Here is a 20,135-nt window from a genome sequence, read left to right on the forward strand (position 1 = left end):
CCAATGATCTACAGCAATCTGCTTTGATCAAAGGGGAACCAAAGAGATGAAAGCGGTTGGCACAGCTCTCAAGCCTCCAACAGGCGCCCATTTGGACCGTGTGCAGGATACAGACACTGAGTGAAGCACGCAAACAGAGAACTGAGCTAGAATCATCACAGTGGGTGGGGAAAATGCTGATGAACCATTTTTAATGAAAGTTGAACTGCTTTGCAGAGATGGTGCAATTTAAAAGTTGCAGTAGAACCCAGGCAGGTTTCCAGTGGAATCTTGCAAGCCAGGCAGGTTGTGAAATCCTTCTGGTTCTGTGGCAGTTGACCAGCCCAGTTCCTCAGCAAGCTGGGATTTCAGGCTTCCAGGAACTACAAGCCTGGGAAGCTTCCAAGGTACAGAGCTCCAGGGCAGCCAGCTAGGCAGATTGCCCTGACTCTCCGATCCCAGCGCTTTCCATTTTGCAGAGAATTTCAAAGTTGCTAGTTTTTGTTCCAAATGGGAATGAAATTCCATGTCAAAATCCTCCACGAAACAGAATTACCTTTCTCCACGCAGCTCTAGGAAGCATGAGGTGTCTGTTCATCTTTCGGTTGCCTATGTTCTCTCCATCTCTTTCAGAATATGCCATGGGCTCTAACTTCCACGGGGGCAAGGAGGGACCCTGGTTTAATGTCTCAGATCAAAGGTAGCGTCCCTAACAGTGCAGCTACCCTTTATTACAGTAGTAATATAGCACTGGGGTAATACAGTGTAGCATAGGAATTGAGCACAAGCATGAAGTGCTGTCCCCATTGTTGTCAATGGCAAAACCCCCGCTGATTGTCAGCAGGGCCAGACTTTGCCCCAGTCGTGCTATGAGTCTTAGTCCCATGGTTCTCAAGCACAGAGGGACTGCTACGCGCAAAACAATGCTTAACAATATTGTGTTGGGAATTGAAAAAGGCAGGTGGGCAGGAAAAAGCCCTCTAGCAAAGACCTTCATTCGACTAATTTGCTTATGTTCTCTTGTCTCAGCAAAATGCAACAATTTGGTTACTACCTCCTTACACTAGACAGTAGCACATATGGAAACACCTTTCCAGGGTGTTTTTTCTGGCATGGATTTATCTGAAGATGGGTTTAGATAAACTCAACTGTTGAAGTGTTTCTACAATAACGTAGGGCTGAACTATGAAGCCAGCCCCTAGCATTAATATTTAGTTCACACACATTGGTGGGGCTTCCATCTAGTGAGTGGTCATTTTGGGATTTCCAGTCTCCTCAACCACAGAAAAGGCTGGCCCCAAGGAATCCATCCCAGGATTTTCAATGAGCCCAGCATAGGCCGGGATAGGATTTGGAGTGTTTATGAAGATCTGACATGCTCAATAAATTCTATTAATAACTGAGGGACAGAAGCTTGAAGGGGAGAAGGGACCATTAAGATAGAGTCTGACCTGTATAATGCAGGCCATTAAATATCACCATTATCCCTGTATTGAGCACAACAACTTGTGAGACTAACAGGGGTGCTGGAACAATTTGTATAGCGGGGTGCTGAGAGCTATTGAACCTAACTGTAAACCCTGTAGATGCGGGAAACCACTTCAAGCCAGGGGGCGCCAGCATGCCCCGCACCTATGGTGACTAAAGCACATCTTCTAGAAACATCTGGACTGGGCTTGAAGTCAGAAAGAAGAATCATCTGCCACTTCCCATAGTAGATTAATAATCATCCTCACTTAATATAGTGCCTTATTTCTAATACAAATGTCTGACTTCAACTGCCAGCCACTGGTTCTTGTGATGCCTTTCCCTGCTAGGTTAAAGAGCTCTTTTTAACCTGGTATTTTCTCCCTGGGGAGGTACTTCTACACTAATCAAGTCACTGCTCAATCTTCTTGTTGATAAACTAAACAGATTGAGAGCTCAAAAAAAGCATAGCAGTGAGAGTCTCAATGTGTTGATTTAAAGAAACCCTGGTCATGTGGGACAGTTTATTTGATGAAAACATCCTGAGCTAGATCAGTGGTTCTCTAACTTTTGTACTGGGGACCCCTTTCACATAGCAAGCCTCTGAGTGCCACCCCCCCACTTAAACATATAAAAAAGTGTTTTTAATTTATAACACCATTATGGGTGGAGGCTGACAGCTTGCGAGCCCCCCACGTAATAATCCCACAACACCAAGAGGGCTCACAACCCCCAGTCTGAGAACCCCTGAGCTAGAATAGGACTGAAACAACATGACTGCCGTCCTTAATCTTGGTTCATCTCACCAGCATTGACTGAAAAATTCCATTGATAGCTCTAGAAAGTTGCTATTTGGTCAAAAAAGGTGGTCAGAATTCTGAAAGAGGAAGAGAAAGCCCATGGGAGATCAATGCAGTGCTTAAAAACCCTACTAGAGCAATCATAATGCTATAAGTCATGGTAGAATAGTAAAGTAATGCAGTGTGCTATAGCTCTATGACCATGTGGATTAATCAAGTCAACTGTCGGTCTGCGTGAATCTAAGGCAGGGAAATGTTTGAGTATAGTAAGAGGAAACCAGTGGATCGATTAGATGGATCCATTGGGTCAGTTACAGCGTGTAGACGTCAGCAGTCCTTTTACTGGAGTCAGTGGAGCTATGCGGCTTTCTAGTAGCTGAAATTCTAGCCCACAGCTTACCGTGTATATCTACCCCTCTGGTTCTCTGAAGACTTCCCATTGGTTAGGTCAGGGTCACACACTAGGGCCAGTACACATCCAGCTGGGGCTCATTTCAGCTCCCGTGCTGACAAACAGAAGGAAGAGGAAAGCTATGGCTGGCAAGAAACATGCTCGTCTCAACAACTCAGAAGGTTGGATGGCCCAGCTTGCAGGCTGTTGAGAGCTTTGTCTTCAGCCTGGGAAGGCCGAGAGTTGTTTTGGTTGCTTGGCTTGCCTCCCCGGGGAAGGGAAATCTGTGCTTGTTTGGTGAATGTCATTTACTGTGGATGGAGGAAACCTACTGTGTGACCTTTACCCATCATGCTCCGGTGAAGCACCCACCACAGGCTCCTTAACCAGTCCTGCCAGATCACTCACATTTCTAACAGGACTGCAAATCCTCAGCTACCATAAATAGACTAGATGCAGATATATCAGCCTTCTATGTCAGTCATGGCTCACCGCCATCCCCTCCCCTGTATTTCAGCTGCCTATTGGCAGCAAGAGACAGCCAGGCCCAGATCCTCCTCAATACCTTTGAGGATCTGGGCTCTGGCCTCCTCTCCTGCCCATGCAGTGTAGGATTGACTTGGTTATTCCCTCCATTCATTCTATTAACCTCTCTTTTCCTGTCTAGCCAGGTAACTCAGTGAACTATGGCCCTGGTTCAGCAGAGCATTTAAGCACATGCCTGCATTCTATCGACTTTCATGACCCTTCAGCACTGCGCTTTCCGTGTTCCGCCAAATCAGCGCCTCTCTGAACCACATTACAGGTCAGATCTCTCTCACCAGCACTGCAATTGGTATGTGTATGTACACCATAGGATTACTTGTTGGTGCCATGATGACAGCCTAGTGCTAATTCGTGGACCTTAACTGTGAATTTCCTGATTTTTTCCAACTTTAATTTCCAGGCTTTCACTTTATTTTTTCATGTAGCTACACGGATTTAATATTTTTGAGCAGATTTCTATTCCGATATAATCCTCAGCTCAAGAATTTTGTAGACCCAACTAATACCATTAGATGGCAGCAAGACATTAAAACAGAAATTACCTAGGCTTTTGGGGCATATGTAACACTAGGAATCCCTTCCATTTAGTACATAATAAATGCAGAAACCTGCACGTGGCTTCTTACAGGGAGATTACACATGCATACATTAATAAATGCACCACATCTCTCGTAGTACTATTTCATTGTATTGAAAGGTTAATATCCTTGTGTTTTATTCAAATTTAAGCCCCAACAGTGTGCTCCTATAATAAAATAAAGGCTGCTATAAGCATTCGCTATCTGACTAGTTACAGAAGAGATGTGTCTTTACCAAGGTTTCATTTATGTCACGGAGAGGCTGATGAAATCCTAGAGTAAAAGTGAAACGGATCTGGAGAGACTGCATTTTCCAAGGCGCGTTAATTCTCTGGACTGTTTCACAGTTTGCTTAATATGATGTGTCTGACCAGGGAGGAATTTTGCAAATAATCCTGAAAACAAATGAAAATCCATTCCCAGTGCAAATCAGGATATGTTCACTTCTGAATCACGCTTTAAGCAAGCTTTAAACATGATTGTAAGGGCAGGTCTACACTAGAGATTTTTGCTGGAATGACAAGGTCTGTTAGGGATGTGATTTTCTTTTGGGCAGCATTTGTATGGCGTGAAAGTCCTATGGCTTATTTCACATAGGGAACTGGTATAACATATAGCAACTAAAGCATTCTTGCCAGGATAAGTGCGTCTATGCTAGAAGAGTGGGCTGGTATAACTGTTCTGGCAAAACAGTGTAGATGAGGCTTAATTTTAGTGTGGGCAGGATGCAGGAGTTTGATTTTACTCATGTTTAACCCTAGAAGCAGCCAGTTAAACGCAGCTAGGAACAAACCTTGTGTAATATCACAATTGGTTTAGTTAACAGTTTTATGTGTGCTAAAACAGGAATAAAAACCCAAAAAACATGGCCTCAAATTGTCTTCAGTTTAGTTAAAACAGGGTGAGGTAGTGTTGCATTTGCAATCTTAGATAAAGTTAAATTTAGAGCTGCTTGAATTTTTTCATGCTAACTGTTTGACAATAAATGGCTTTTTCCTGGAAACAAAATTGTTTTAGAAACAGCAATTTGGGGTTCAGGTTTCCCTCCCCTCCCCAAAAACTGAAAAGCCAAACCTTGAAATATCCAGAAATTTACTTCAACAATTTTTTTGGGAATATTTGAAAAAGCTAAAGTGTTATTTTTAAAGCCAGCAGTACACACCATTTTCAGCCAGCTTTTGTTAAACTAGTGTCCTGGGCATAGGGGCTGGAACTAAGGGTGCTACTGTTTCCTGGCTTGAAGTGGTTTCCATTATATACAGGGTTTAGAATTTGGTTCAATGGCTCAGCACCCCCACGAAAAAAAATATTCCAGCACCCCTGGTCCTGTGTCTCTTCCCACCCTGGCCTAACACTGTACAGTGCTGTGGGATCTGCAGTGACCGCAAGCAGCCACAATTTCATCCAAGAGCTCAAGGTGCCCATGAATAGTTAAATCTGATCTAGATTCATCAATTTTAAGTCAGAAAAGACCATTAGATCATCTAATTTGACCTCCAGTAGAACGCAGGCCAGAGAAATTCAACTATTTTTTCCTGTATTCAGCTCAGTAATTTGTGGTTGAACTAGATTGGTGCTTCCAACTGCAGTACACGTATCACTCCTTGGATGCGAGCTTGATGTGTCATCTGTTGGCTTAATTAGTTAAGATGGTGTGATGGGGCACCTGCTTAGGGGTTAATAGAGCCCTAGGGCGACTGCGCAAAAAGCAGCCAATAGGAAAGGGGCTGTGAGGAGCAGCCAATCAGGGCTGGGCAGGCCCGTATAAGAAGAGCTGCAGGGCACAGCAAGTTCAGTAGCTGACCAATTCAATGAGGGAAGACTAAGCTCCCGGCCAAGCAGAAGGGAACTAGCACCCTGGACAGAGCAGTGCTGCTAGCAGCGACCGGGGGAGGAGCTAAAGACGGCTCCTGGTTGGCTACAGGGATTCGTAGGCTGAGCCCTGAGGCAAGGGCGAAGAGGGTGCTGGGGCCATGGGGAAGCAGCCCAGGGAAATGATCTAAGGAGTTGGAGGGGATGCAGCAAATGGTGGCCATCTACAGGGTCCCTGGGCCAGGACCTAGAGTAGCGGGTGGGTGCCCGCCCACTCCCCCCACCTCACCATTAAATAAGTGGTGAGACAATTGGCTGTAGTTACCATAGCTGCAGCAAAGTGGCTGGACAGCGGACTGCAGTTCCCCCTGAAGCGGGGAGAACAGAGCATGACATGGCCGGAGGGCTGTGTCATGAAAAGGACTCTGGTCTCAGGAGTGACGTGGGTCCTAGAGCAGAAGTGATGGTGGTGAGACACCACCAGAAGGGTACAGTGATTAGAAGAGCTAATCCCCGGGATAGCCAAGAGGCGGCACCATGGTGGTGAGTGAACCTCATCACAGATGGTAGGTGGAAAAGTTTGAAAGCCACTGAACTAGACCTCCGGTCTTGATCTGATGACATTGAGAGAGAGTCCACCACAAACCACTAGAACAAGGGACCAAAGGAAGTCACCCTCACTTAAAAATTAAGTTGTTTCTAATTTGAATTTGCATGGCTTTAGTTTCTAGCGTTTGGTTTGTGTTATGTCTTTCTTGGCCGGATTAAGGAGCCCGATATTTTATCTGGAGTTAAGTTTAGCATTGTTTGAGTCAGGTAGGTTCAACTTCTGAGCTAGGAGAGGAGAATTCTGGGTTTATTCCACTCTGTACCTGCTGTGGAGAGAGAGATGAACACCATGCTGTGTGATGACAGAAATAGATCCGCCACCAAAATTGCATTGAATATTTATGAGCTTCATCACATGATGCACTTTGATGAAGGCTGGAACTCCTGCTTGCTAACTCCATCCTGTTCATTTCTTTGAATTATAGTGATCCTAGCCTGGAGTAATGAGACACTGGTTTAATATACAAGGGTCTTTTTGGCAACCCTGGGGAGATTAGTGGGAAGGACAGAGCAAGTGTCCTAGGGGATTGGTGTCTGAGCTGATATATCAAAGAGCTGCCAGGGAGTTCTTGGATCTTTGGGTGGAGCAGATTAAATATCAAAGCACAGAAAGGGAGAGGATTTCTCTCTGCCTAGTCTCCACTGCCCAGAAGGAAAGTGGGAGGTGTTGGGTGCTATCAGTGGTCTCTCCTTGCACCCAGACAGAAGCAGCCATTTGGCAGGCCTGGCAGATCTCAGTACTCAACACTTGTTGCTATGAGGGCTGAGAGATTCTCAGTGGTTTTGGTGCCCAGAGGGTCATGGGAATGTTTACTCTGGTTTTGATCCAGACGCATTCACACCAGCCCTGCTGGGAGTCTGGTTCAAGTGAATCCCACAATTCAAAATGTTGCTATTGTCAACAAATCACTGCTAAGCAAGTTCAGAGAATCCCTGCAAACAAATGCCTTTAGTAAGGTCTGATCCTCTATCAATAAACTCACTGGGAATTTTGCCATGGACTTCTATGGATCAGGATCAGACCCCGATTGGTCTGTAGTAATTACTCTGTAATTACAGCGTGGTAGCCTCCCCACATAGGGGCATAGAAAGGAATTTTTGCACATTGTTGGATTATGTAGCACGTTGTGTTACCCAGGGTTCTTTCAACCCAAAGTTCTTGGGAACTTTTACTTTGTGCGAGGTGGTGTCAGGAAGTCAATCAGGGGAGACACGGCCATCCGACCGATAGATGGCTGGCACAAACAGGACAACACCAGAGTGCTTTTACTTAAAGCTAAACTTTACTGAGTCTCAAGCACTTACATACGTCGGCAACAGGTTAGTAAAACACCCCAAACCCTTGATAATTACCAAAGCTGAGTGTAGCTCTTGAGTGACACAGCAGCAGGCTGCCGGTGGCCAAATCTTCCGTCTGCCGGTGGGGAATCCAAGATGTATCCAGAGGGAGAGTCCAAAAAGAGTCCCACTACCTCAAACTTTCTCCCCTTATTAATACATTAGCAATAGGATGACATGTCCCTTAAAGAAAACTTGGTAAGTAAGCAGTTTCAATGGTCAAGCAAGAGGTTTCATCTGATTATTAATTAACCAGGTGTGGGTTTTTCCAGAGTTTGCAGCCCTGAGGCCCCAATAGACATTTGTGGGGCACATCCTGCTCCTCTAAAATGCATGTATCAGCAACTTCAACACAATTCTTATTAGGAAGGATGGGCGGGGTCAAGCTGCCTTTTCTGTGGCACCCAAAACCCCCTCCCATCCTTCCTTGGTCAAGCTGAGTTTGCTACATGGCCACTTTACAGCCTGCTGACTTGGCTGCTTTTAGCAAGAAACCATAGTGGTTTCAGGCACTTGATTGGTTTGCGGATGTCTCCCTGGACAGTTTTATACACATTTGGGCAGAGGGGCCTGGATCCTGATTGGGGCCTTTGGTTGCTACTGCAATATTTATTTTTTTTTAAAATGTTAAATGAGAGCTTTACATTGCTTACTTTTCCTGATCCTTATAAGATGGGAAGATTGTTTAAGGTCCAGTTTAAACAAAACCATTGTGATGATACGTGTCATGTAGAGTTTGACAGCCACTTTGTGCTCTCACCGGAGTCAATGGGAATTGACATGGAATTGTTTGTTTGCACAGCACTGTTAATATGTCAAGTGATGGAAGTGCAAGGATAGTTGATCAAATTGAACTTGTGTGGTTAACTAGACACCATTGCCAGATGAGGATACGTACTGCTTTCCAAAGGGACTAGGTCAATTGCTTTTCTTCCTGCCAGGAGATGAAGCCACCCGAAGTACAGCTCAGTAAAATGAAGAGTGCCATAAATGCCACTTTTGTTCTATTTTCAGGAAAAACAAACAAGCTTTATTTTAATCACACTTAGATTCTACTGTATGTTCGTAGGCAACTTGGCCATAAGACTACATGCTAATATTTTATATTACTGTTTTTATTGCGGTAGTGCCAAGTGCCAGCCACCTACTCTGCTAGGTGCTTTACAAACAGATCAAATAGCTTGCTGGGGCAAGGACTTATGGTATCTTAAAACCTGCCTTTTCCAAGCAAGACTCAACTATGACGTTTGCTCACAAGAGGGCACCATAAATACATTGTTTAACTTGGATGCCTTCCTATCTTCCTCCCCAAACTCCCATTGACTTCAGTAAAACTACTTCCAAGAGCAAGTTAGTGGTTTTTGGCATGTATATATGCACAGAGATCGGCCTCTAAACCTCTTCCCAAAGCAGGCGGTTAAAGAGAGGGCTTTTCAGCACTCAACCCCTCTGCTGCTACTTTTTTGCTGGACCAGGTTCTTATATTTTTAGTTCTGGATTAAATGCAACTGAAATATCATGTGATCCTTATTGGAAAAATCCTGTGGAATTTAATAGACAGTTGACCTTAAACTGATCTACAGAATTCTACAGCAGGACCATAGTTCTATTGGAGTCTATCGTTGAGAGTGATTCTTAGAGAAACCGTTCAGTTGCATCCCTGTTAATTCACAGGTTTCAGAGGGGTAGCCGTGTTAGGCTGTATCAGCAAAAATGCCAAGGAGTCCTTGTGACTAGAACCCCCACAAAAGCTTATGCCCAAATAAATTTGTTAGTCTCTAAGGTGCCACAAGGACTCCTTGTTGCTTTTCATAGAATCATAGAATATCAGGGTTGGAAGGGACCTCAGGTCGTCATCTAGTCCAACCCCCTGCTCAAAGCAGGACCAATCCCCAATTAAATCATCCCAGCCAGGGCTTTGTCAAGCCTGACCTTAAAAACTTCTAAGGAAGGAGATTCCACCACCTTCCTAGGCAACGCATTCCAGTGCTTCACCACCCTCCTAGTGAAAAAGTTTTTCCCAATATCCAACCTAAACCTCCCACACTGCAACTTGAGACCATTACTCCTTGTCCTATCCTCTTCTACCACTGAGAATAGTCTAGAACCATCCTCTCTGGAACCACCTCTCAGGTAGTTGAAAGCAGCTATCAAATCCCCCCTCATTCTTCTCTTCTGCAGACTAAACAATCCCAGTTCCCTCAGCCTCTCTTCATAAGTCATGTGTTCCAGACCCCTAATCATTTTTGTTGCCCTTCGCTGGACTCTCTCCAATTTATCCACATCCTTCTTGTAATGTGGGACCCAAAACTGGACACAGTACTCCAGATGAGGTCTCACCAATGTCAAATAGAGGGGAACGATCACGTCCCTCGATCTGCTGGCAATGCCCCTACTTATACAGCCCAAAATGCCATTGGCCAAGGGCACCAGCTTCTCGTCCACTGTCACCCCTAGGTCCTTTTCTGCAGAACTGCTGCCTAGCCATTCGGTCCCTAGTCTGCAGCGGTGCATTGAGTTCTTCCGTCCTAAGTGCAGGACCCTGCACTTATCCTTATTGAACCTCATCAGATTTCTTTTGGCCCAATCCTCTAATTTGTCTAGATCCCTCTGTATCCTATCCCTGCCCTCCAGCGTATCTACCACTCCTCCCAGTTTGGTATCATCCGCAAATTTGCGGAGAGTGCAATCCACACCATCCTGCAGATCATTTATGAAGATATTGAACAAAACTGGCCCCAGGACTGACCCCTGGGGCACTCCACTTGACACCGGCTGCCAACTAGACATGGAGCCATTGATCACTACCCGTTGAGCCCGACAATCTAGCCAACTTTCTACCCACCTTATAGTGCATTCATCCAGCCCGTACTTTAGCTTGCTGACAATACCACCGTGGGAGACAGTCTCAAAAGGTTTTATTAATTCATAGAGGACTTCCCTGTCGTGGGAGCACCTATTCTTACAAGGGTTTGGCAACAAGTCATTCAACAGCCTGGGCCCAGAGTGTTTAAAAAAAAATCCAGCTAAAGCTCTGGGATGAAGGTCTGGGTTGACAGCTTTGCTCCTCTGACCCAGCGGAACTTATTTCTACCATATGGGTAAGAGCGATCTGAGCAGGGGTACAGCCCCACTGCAACCAGGAGGGGTGATTGCCGTACATGTAGCTGTACCTGAGCTAGTTTTGATCTAGCTCGAGTAACAATAGCCGCAAAGCTATAGGCTAGCCCTACCTGCTCAGCATCCCTGGTACTACACAAGCAGTCAGTGCCCAGCTGCTGAGGCTTGACTGTGATAGCTACTTGAGCTAGCTTTGATCTCCCGCCCACAGTGTGTCCCGGGAGACAGCCACCATCTTGGGGGCAGATCCACAGTCTGAGACCGAACTCCCACTAAGGACCACCTCAAGCCTCCCCATCTTCCACTCCAAGTGCCAGGCTTTTCTTGGCCTTCTCCAACAAGCATAGAGCACCAATGGTGAGGAGTGCAGTTCAAGAACCCATACAGAACAGACTCCATCACATGAAGGTCGATGCTGCATGTTATTTTCAATTCCATAGCAAAGCAGAGGCCTGATATAGCCTATAGGTAAGTAAGATATGGGTATGGATTAAGGCAGTAAGGCAAAGGCCTATAGGGCTCAAGCCTGTAAAGACAATAGCTTAGCCAAACTAATAAGGTCCAAGGCCTAAAAACATGAAGTAACTAACCCATAAGCGACTCTAGATCACAAGAAAGTGATGTTATACGCAAGTGTTGCTAAACAGCTGACAGGTAACCACAAGATGCCAGACTATACCAGCTTTAGCTATTTTAAGTTAGGAACATCAGCAGATGTTTGACCACAAGAATACTATGGTAATCAATGAACACATATGCTAATAAGCATGAGAGAAAAGGCCTAGTAACCTGTGAGAAAAGAGCACTCTGCCATTAGTAGGGTGAGGAAATACAGATGTAACCCTTCTGCCCGTCAGAGTTGGCAGCAACAAGGGCCGGGTTCAATATCTAGGGGTTCCATTCCAATAACACAATGCAAACCGGCTCGAGCCCCCACCCAGTGACCTGGGACAAATATATACCACCCCCACTGGGCGCCTCCAAGAGGCAATACTTCCCCTCTCGCAAGCACATAGTCTGAGTGTAGCAAAAGTCTTTTAATAACAGAGAGAAACAATGTGGCATTATGTTGGGGAAACACCACCAACCGGATTCATAACACAACCCATGAGCAAAAACAACCCCACCCCAGGCAAATTGGGGCATGCCCTTTTCCCTTTGGTTCTTGAGTCCAGCAACCCCAAAAGTCCAATGCCCCAAAAGTCTCTGTCCCTGGTCAGGGCAGCCCCAGAGTTCGAAAGTTTATCGGCGGAGCTTTACCTCCCAACCTGGGTGGAAATGGGACGGGGGTAAGAGGCACCTTACGTGATCTGAAGCTGACCGCCCCATAGCGGCGCTCCGCTCCGCCAGCCGCCCCACAAAACTCCTTCGCGCAGCTGCACTCCGCTCCGCCAGCCGCCCCACGAACTCCTTCGCTCAGCTCCATGGCCCACAAGCAACTCCTGCCATCCACACACTGCTCCGTGTCGAACTGCTTCGCCAGCCGTCCCGCAAACTCCACAATATATCTTCAGGCTCCCCCACTACTTAACACAACACTCAGTGATTTCAGCGCTTAGGTGAATTCAGCTTATAATAGGGGAGCCCCAGTGCTGGTGCACTGTCAGCCCAAAGTGAGCTCAGCAGCCTATAACTAGACTTCTAATGAAATCAAAATTAGCTCTGATATTCCACAGTGGAGAGAGGAGGAAGTGCAATTAGCATGTAAGGCCCTCACCAAGGGGCCCATGCCACCAAGTATTAATACTTGTCCCCAGCCTCTCTCCATTCACACAGTTTTGGAACCCATGACCCTTGCCTAGCGAGTGCTACTTAGATGATGGTGAATCCCTCCATCGTAACAAAAGGCCACGTACAGTTCCAAGCACAGTTCCCATAATCAGGGTAATAACAATTTATTCTTCCTGCCCCAATAACAGAGACACTGGGGATCCCACAGCAGCCAAAGTGACCATTTGGGCAGCTATGGTCTCATTCTAGGCGTGGTGGGTGTGCCTATGCAAATGAGATCGGCCCCTGAAGTTCTTTTCCACAACTTGCCACACCTCACCACCAGATGTCAGGGTGGAGCTCATCCTGACACTGCTTACACAGATAAGCAAGAAGGGCTGAAATGCCTACTGAATATTCATTAGGCATAGTGGGAGTCAGCACAACAATATAAAAGCTGTCTCCCAGCTTGTATGCCTTGGGAGACACCAGGATGACAACCATGGGTGGTGACAAAGCTGAGGGTGATGACAAATACTTTGGGCCATTCCACAAAGGAAGGTGCAAGTGTGGGACTGCTCTGATGCCAGACCTCTTAACCATTCTGTATTATCTCAACCTACTTTGCTGGGTTAGCGGGTTAGTCATTTGACTAATTGTGCTAATAGATGTTACAAGGACAGAATGCCTTTCCCAAGTGCGACTGTCTCCCTCATGCATCCTGGTGTCCTCGTAATAACTCTAACTTCTGGGTCTGGTCATGAGGCAGAACCTTGCCAGACTACACAGTGCTAATTGTTTTTTTTCTAAGTGGTCACTCTAATTGAAACACAATCAGAAGAACAGGCAACACTGAGCAACAGAGGTGCCGCGCAATTGGCCTAAACAGCTGCATGTTTTTGCCTTTTAAGGATTACATTACAATAAATACCCCCCCAGTAGGATATCCTAAGCTTTTTGACTGTGAAAGCCTTCTTGGGTGATAATTGAAAACCAAGTGAACTCATAGATTAGCTACAGGTTCAGAAAGAAAAGTAGAAAACATTCCATGATGCATACATGATGCAAAGCTGTACAAAGTGAAAACATCCCTTCCTAATCCCTTCAGACAATCAGTGGAAGCCTAGAAGCACAAACACTGATTACCCCTTATGATAGGTAACACTCACAGTTAGGTGCCTCCTTGGGGCTACATCTAGGGAATAGCTCTCCTCCAATCTGAGGCCACCTCCTCCAGTTACTCACCCTATAGTCTCTCAAGGTGCTCCCTCTTCATGACTAGCTCTCTGGCCAGCTCACTATAGTCCTCCTCTGCTAGGGTAGGAAATTCCCACTGGACAAACTGTCTGCAGTCTCAGGCAGTCTTCTGATCTACCTCCAAGTCTGTGCCACTTTCCCAGTGGTCAGTGGAGGAATCTGGGTTTGTCCACTACTCCAGGCTGTATCTCAGGGACCCAATACCCAGCAACCACAGTCTGCTCAAACTCTGCTGCTATTTCCCTGGGCTCTTCCCTACCTTTCTTCCAACCCACTTCTGGAGCATCCACCACTCCCCATGACTACTTCTCCCCTTTTAGCTTCTTACCAGAGTCTGTATTACAAAGCAAAATCCCAGGACCAACTTCCTCCTCTCTAAATTGCAACTACAGAACTCCTTTGTGCAGCTGTTCATTTTCATCAGCTTCCTGTCTTTTATAAACTTAGCCCCACTCCTCCCACAGCTGGGCTTTATCAGCCATGAAGCTTTATAAGGCTGGGGTCTCCTCCAGATGCTGCCTATAAGGTTAATTGGCCTTTTTTTATTATCTGTGTAGGCTTCCTGTAGGATAGACACACTAACACCCACCTATATCATTTCCTGATTCTGCAGTCAGATCCCAGAGAAGTTGCTTGCCTCACTAAGTCAGTAGAACCCACTGAATATTCTCTAGCAGGTTCAACAACTGCAAACAAGTACGGCTGACCTTATGCTGGTCTAGACCAATGCTATCTCAAATAGCTACAACAAGCACAGACCAGTCTGGGTTAGTTCATAGCATTTAGCGTGTGCTTGTACACATGGCATTCTTTATCCTTCCAGTATGCTAAGAGGGATGGTGTTTGTTTGCAGAAGACCATTTTGACTGCTTCGGAATTCATTAATCTCGTAAAATAAAAATTGAACGTACAGGCCTGAAAGGAAACTCTCCATCTCGCCGCAAAGCCAGACCAAGCACCCCCCCTCCAAGGCACTTCAGTAATCTTCACCGATTCCTTATTGCAGTGGGTGCAGAACCGAATGCCAGAAAAGCACAAGTTATTTGGAAAGGGGGGAAAAATGCCCCTTTCTTCCTCGAGGCACTGTTAGATTTACAATGATGAGAGCTTTTAATCAGAGCTGTGTGCCTTTCAGCCATAAATTATTGTTGGAGAGCAGGGACAGTCTTTTGGAGGACTTGCTGACAGCCCTAGCTTTTGAAAGCATTAATCAAAGATGCTGTATTTTTTTTTTCCCCTGTCAGGCACTACTAGCATGCCAAACAATGGCAGGTGCTAAAGAACAATATGAATTCCCCTTGGATCTCTATAAATAACACCGCTATAAACATGTCTCATAAATTACTCAAAGGGCTGGGTTGCTTTCTTTTTCCCATCCTGTCTCCAGCTTTGCATGTCTGTGCTGGAAGCTTGTAGACGGGAAGAGAAATCTATGTGGTGCAAAAGGCATTCTGTTGGCTCTCTCCACGGGGGTGATTTTCACTCTCTACATCCCATAGCATTCCTTCCTGGCCATTACTGAGCAAATAGGATTCAGATGATGTCTACACAGCAGCTGGAAGGTGCAATTCCCAGCGTGTGTAGACATACCGGTGCTAGCTTTGCATGAGCTAGAGCCTCAAAATATCAGCATGGCTGCAGCAGCACAGAGGCTGGCTTGGGCTAGCTGCCCAAATATGTACTTAACGGGTCAGGCTGGATGGTACTTTGCTCAGGCGAGTGCATATAGGTTAACGTGCACTGGGAGTTACACCTCCCAGGTGCTACGTAGATGGATCCCTAGTGAGGAATGGGACTCAGTGCCATTGTGACGCTTACATCCAGCTGTTCCAAACAGGTCAACACCCAGTGTGCTGGCTCTTTTGAGACTCTGCCCTTTGGTGTCCCTTCACTTCCATTGTTGATTATTAGGTACCTTAGGCATTTAAAAATAAAAGAGGCCGAGTCATTTACACGGCAGGAAGAAACCCCAAACATTTCATTTGTGAACATTTTTTGGGAGGGAACATTCCTCGTTTTGGGACTGTCCATACATTTGGGCTTTGGCAGGTTGAGAGGTATGTTCCTTCCAGGAGACCAGCATGGACCTTGAAGCATGAGAGCTGATTGCCCCATATCATTTGCATAGCTTGCACTGCAATACATATTATTGAAGAGGAGGAAAGGGCAAGGACCACAAGGTTTAAAATCATGAACCCCCTGAATTGGAACTTCTAAAAAAATATAATAGCCTCTAGAGAGGGTAGATAGGGCAGTGAAAGTATGTCTACACTGCAGAGTTAACTGGGGTGATCGGCACTGGGTCTGAGCAAACAGGGTAGCCTGGGCTGGGTGTGAGTAGCCGCACCACAAAGCCCTACCTGAGTTATTGTGTTCTCATTGGTGCTCTGCTTCCCCATGTGTGTTGCTATGATTTTGGGGGCATATCCCAAGGTTCTTTGAACTCCAGTGAGCTGAGCGACTCTATGATTATTTCCCAGTGAATTATGGGCGAACTTGTCTGCGCTTCTGGACACACGGGGGGATTTGTGGGAAGGCCCTGCATGGTTTAGCCTGCATCCTTGTTGCAAAGTGGGAGGGTTTCCAGCCCGAGTGAAAGTGGCACCCATACTCTCCACCACGATCTGGGCCAGCTTGGGGCAACACCTGGTTGAATTTTGACATTTTTCAGAATGGAACCTTTTGCTGTTTCGTTTTGAAATTACTTGTCTAAATGAAACTCACTGTTCTGCAGATTAAACCTTTGTAAATGTTGTTAAAAGGTCAAAATTGGAAAGAAATGTTTTGATTTCTATCAATGAAATGTTCCCATTGGCCCAAAACATTCTGGAATTTTGATTTGCAGGAAATTTTGGTTTTCATTCAGTTTCAGGTGGGAAGGTTTATTTTGAAATCGCGGCATTGCTTCCTTACAATCTAAATAGAGAAGACAAAGGGAGGGGAAAACAGAGGCAGAGAGAGAAAAGGTGACTTGCCCAAAGTCACACAGCAAATAGAGCCAGGAATAGAAATACGATATCCTGATTTCCAATTCAGTGCCCTATGTACTAAATCATATTGCCTTAGGCATTGCTGCCTGGGGAAAGAGGTGATGTATATGGGAATGAGAAGCTATAATGTGATCGTTTGCCTGTGTCTGATTCACGATGTTCCTTGTCTTACGGCCACGTATATAGCGATCATAGGTGGACTACAGAATCCTAGCTCTCCTTTTTAATTTTGAAAGATGCCGTGTAGACTCAATATCACCCAGAAGGATTTGGTTCCCCATGGCAAGAGAGAAGATTTATCTCTTTCCTCTTCTTTTGTAGGCCTGTCCTTTCAAGTGAGGCCGTTATGGTGAATGTTAATGACTGCTGCCTCGGGGTAAGAGCCTCTTCATCACCTCTTGCTGTCAAGTCTTCATCGGTAGCTATGGAGATGGCACCTTATGCTCATCTGCTGCTTCCTGTTAAAATTCAAGCACTTGATGGGGGAACCCTAGGACAAACACAGCTTGGAGAAGATGAGGATTGGATAAATATTCTGCTGCTGCTTGTAACTGGAAAGTTTTGGGTTTTAAGTACTACTACCATAGCATCAAGATAGAAATTTCAACTTAGATCAGCCCCCTCTGTACAAACGCATAGTAAGAGAGAGTCCCTGCTCTTATAATCTAAATATCCACAGGATGGGAAACTGAGACATAGAGAGGCAAGGTGACTTGGCAAAAGTCACACACCAGGTCAATGGCAAGCCCAGGTTTCCTGCCTCTCCATCAGTATCCTACCCACTACACCAGCCTGCCTCTCTCAGAACATCGTGCCTTTATTTTAGAACGTTCAATAGATTTTTAACGCCGTGAATATGTTTGCAAGAACAACAGTAGCTTCAGTGTGGATTTCAGAGGTCTGTCAAACAGAGAGCTGGGTGGGAATTTCTTGACAAAACGTTTTTTCATTGAAAGCTGCTGATTGGTTGAAACAAATGTTTGGCGGGAAAGGGTCTATTTGGAGAAACTTCTCAAGGAGGAAAAAAGTAAAAAAAAAAATTTGAACGAAAAATATGGGATTGTTTTCGTTCAGCAATTTCAAAATGAACTTTTGGTTTGAAATTGAAGCAAATTAGAGCATTTTTTCCCGGCAAAATTATTGAAATGAACTTTTTGTTGACCCAAACTGACATTTTTGGAGGGGGATTTTTGCTTTGTGAAAATTTTCGAGATTTCAACTTCCTATCCCAATTTAGGATGGGGAATTTTTATTTTTTTGATAACTCAACAATTTCCTCAGGATGGGAAAATCCTTTCGTGTCCAGTTCTAGTCACAGAGCATTTTTGGTGCAGATTTTATGAAGCTGTGTTGGCTTCAACTCTGGAATAAAGGAAGGGACGGCCACGGATAGGACAAAATAAGCACAACTAGGCTTCTGTATAAGCCTAGGTTGTTATTACATATTCGTTGTTCAGTAGCACTCAGCCAAGATCACGGCCCCATTGTGCTGGGCATTACACAACCGTAGTGAGAGTCAGTCTTTGCCCTGATGACCTTACAATCTAAATAAACAAGACAAAAGAAGTATTATGTGGTCATGTGCTCTCCTCCCCCCGCCCCCCCCATTTTATAGATGGGGAACAGAGGCCCAGAGAGATGAAGTGAACTTGCCCAAAGTCATGCAGGAAATTCCACGGCAGAGCTAGGCAATGAACCTCGGTTTCCTGATTCCCAGTTCCGTGTCTTAACTACGAGAGCATCCTTTTGCTCTAATTTTTTTGAATTGGTACTGACACAGTTCCGTAATGCTTTCATTTGGGGTGACTGGCTGTAAAGTTTAAGCCCAGATGCTCAGCCTAACACTGGCTCCTTGATCTCCTGTACTGAGGCCTCTCTTGAACACCAGGTCAAAGTTACAGATCAGCAGCCGGTACCTGATGCTGAAGGGCACCGGTGGGAAGCTGGCATTGTGCACCAGGTGGCATTTGCTTGGCCAGAGAATTAGAGTCAGCACCTACTTTGAACAATCCATTGGAAAAAGCAATAGGAGCTTTTCCATGGCCCACTGAGACATCTTGGATCTCATCTTCCGAAAGCTTTTAAGGCATGGCAGTGTATTTTAGCGGTTGAAACCCTGTGTAAATATTGAATTATCTGCTCAGATTCAGCACAGAGTCAATTGCCTCTATTTAAAAGCTTTTTATTTCCAGCCATCACTGTTGAGCTATTCATTATTATTCTTTAGCCATTAATAATCCAGTATGTTCAGAGCTGTTGCTTCTGGAGTCTGGCCCATCCTGCTTACTCCAGTGTCCCATTGTCATTCTGTTGTCCCTGGCAGGGTCATCATCAGTGTTTGAACCCTGGGCATCTGGATCTCAAAGCAAGATTTTCTACAACTTGAGTTAAATGTCCAAGACAGTAGCAGATTAATAAACCTCTTCATGTTTCCCAACCATTAGAGGGCGACAAAGATGCACGCTGGCTCAATCTGGATTACAGCATAAAGCAGCAACAGATGCTGCAAAATGGGCTGACTCTCCCTTACTTGCATTGAAATTAGTGGGGAGAGTGTATTGGACACTCACCATCTGCCACAAGACATTCTGCACCTCATAGGATGGGAGTCTTGGACTGTAAGCGCCCCAGAAAAAGGAGCACAGTTCTTGAAGGAGCCTGTATACATTCTTTGGGACAGGGATGTATATGATAAAAACTAATCTGTTACTATTTACTACCTATAAAATACAATGCATGCTAGATGAAACTTCCAAGAGATACCTAAACCTCATCTACCAGCAGTGTACAATTTTGGCCCTAGATTATTTCCTTTTTGGTATAACTCCACCTCATTTCCCCCTGAAATGCTAGTAAAACTTTTACAGTATCTTTGATTTCAGACCCAAACTTCTGTGTAACTTTATTTATTTATTTTTCGGCTAAATGAGTGCAGTGCTGGTGAAAACAGTGGAAACGGAAGACTTCCCTCCATAGCAATAAGACAAGCTTGCCCCTGCTGACTCCACTGCCCGGACAATGGGGATCAATCCCCTCAACATGTGAGAAGGGAGCTGAATTTCCAGGGCTCATTCAGTCATTGGCCACTCTCCTGAGATTGTCCCGGAAGGGGTCGGTGGTGGTGGTGGTAATGGTTTTGGTGAACACCTGCCCACTGTCAACCTGACCAAAACCACCAATCTATTTCACTTAGTCCATGAAAGACATTAGCTATCAATAATTAGATGATAACAACCTGGGCTGATGTGAACCTACTACTCAGATGGGAAAGATTCTGTATCCTATCTACTCCCTGAGCCATCTGGAACCTCAAAATGAGCACAGAGGACTATATTCCAATCTTATTTAAGATGGTGTCAACCTTCATAGAATCATAGGACTGGAAGGAACCTCGAGAGGTCATCTAGTAGTCCAGTCCCCAACACTCACGGCAGGACTAAGTATTATCTAGACCATTCTTGACTGGTGTTTGTCCAACCTGCTCTTAAAAATCCCCAATGATGGAGATTCCACAACCTCCCTAGACAATTTATTCCGG

This window comes from Lepidochelys olivacea, assembly GCF_965140295.1.
Source record: "Lepidochelys olivacea isolate rLepOli2 genome assembly, chromosome: 26".
Classification (NCBI taxonomy): domain Eukaryota; kingdom Metazoa; phylum Chordata; order Testudines; family Cheloniidae; genus Lepidochelys; species Lepidochelys olivacea.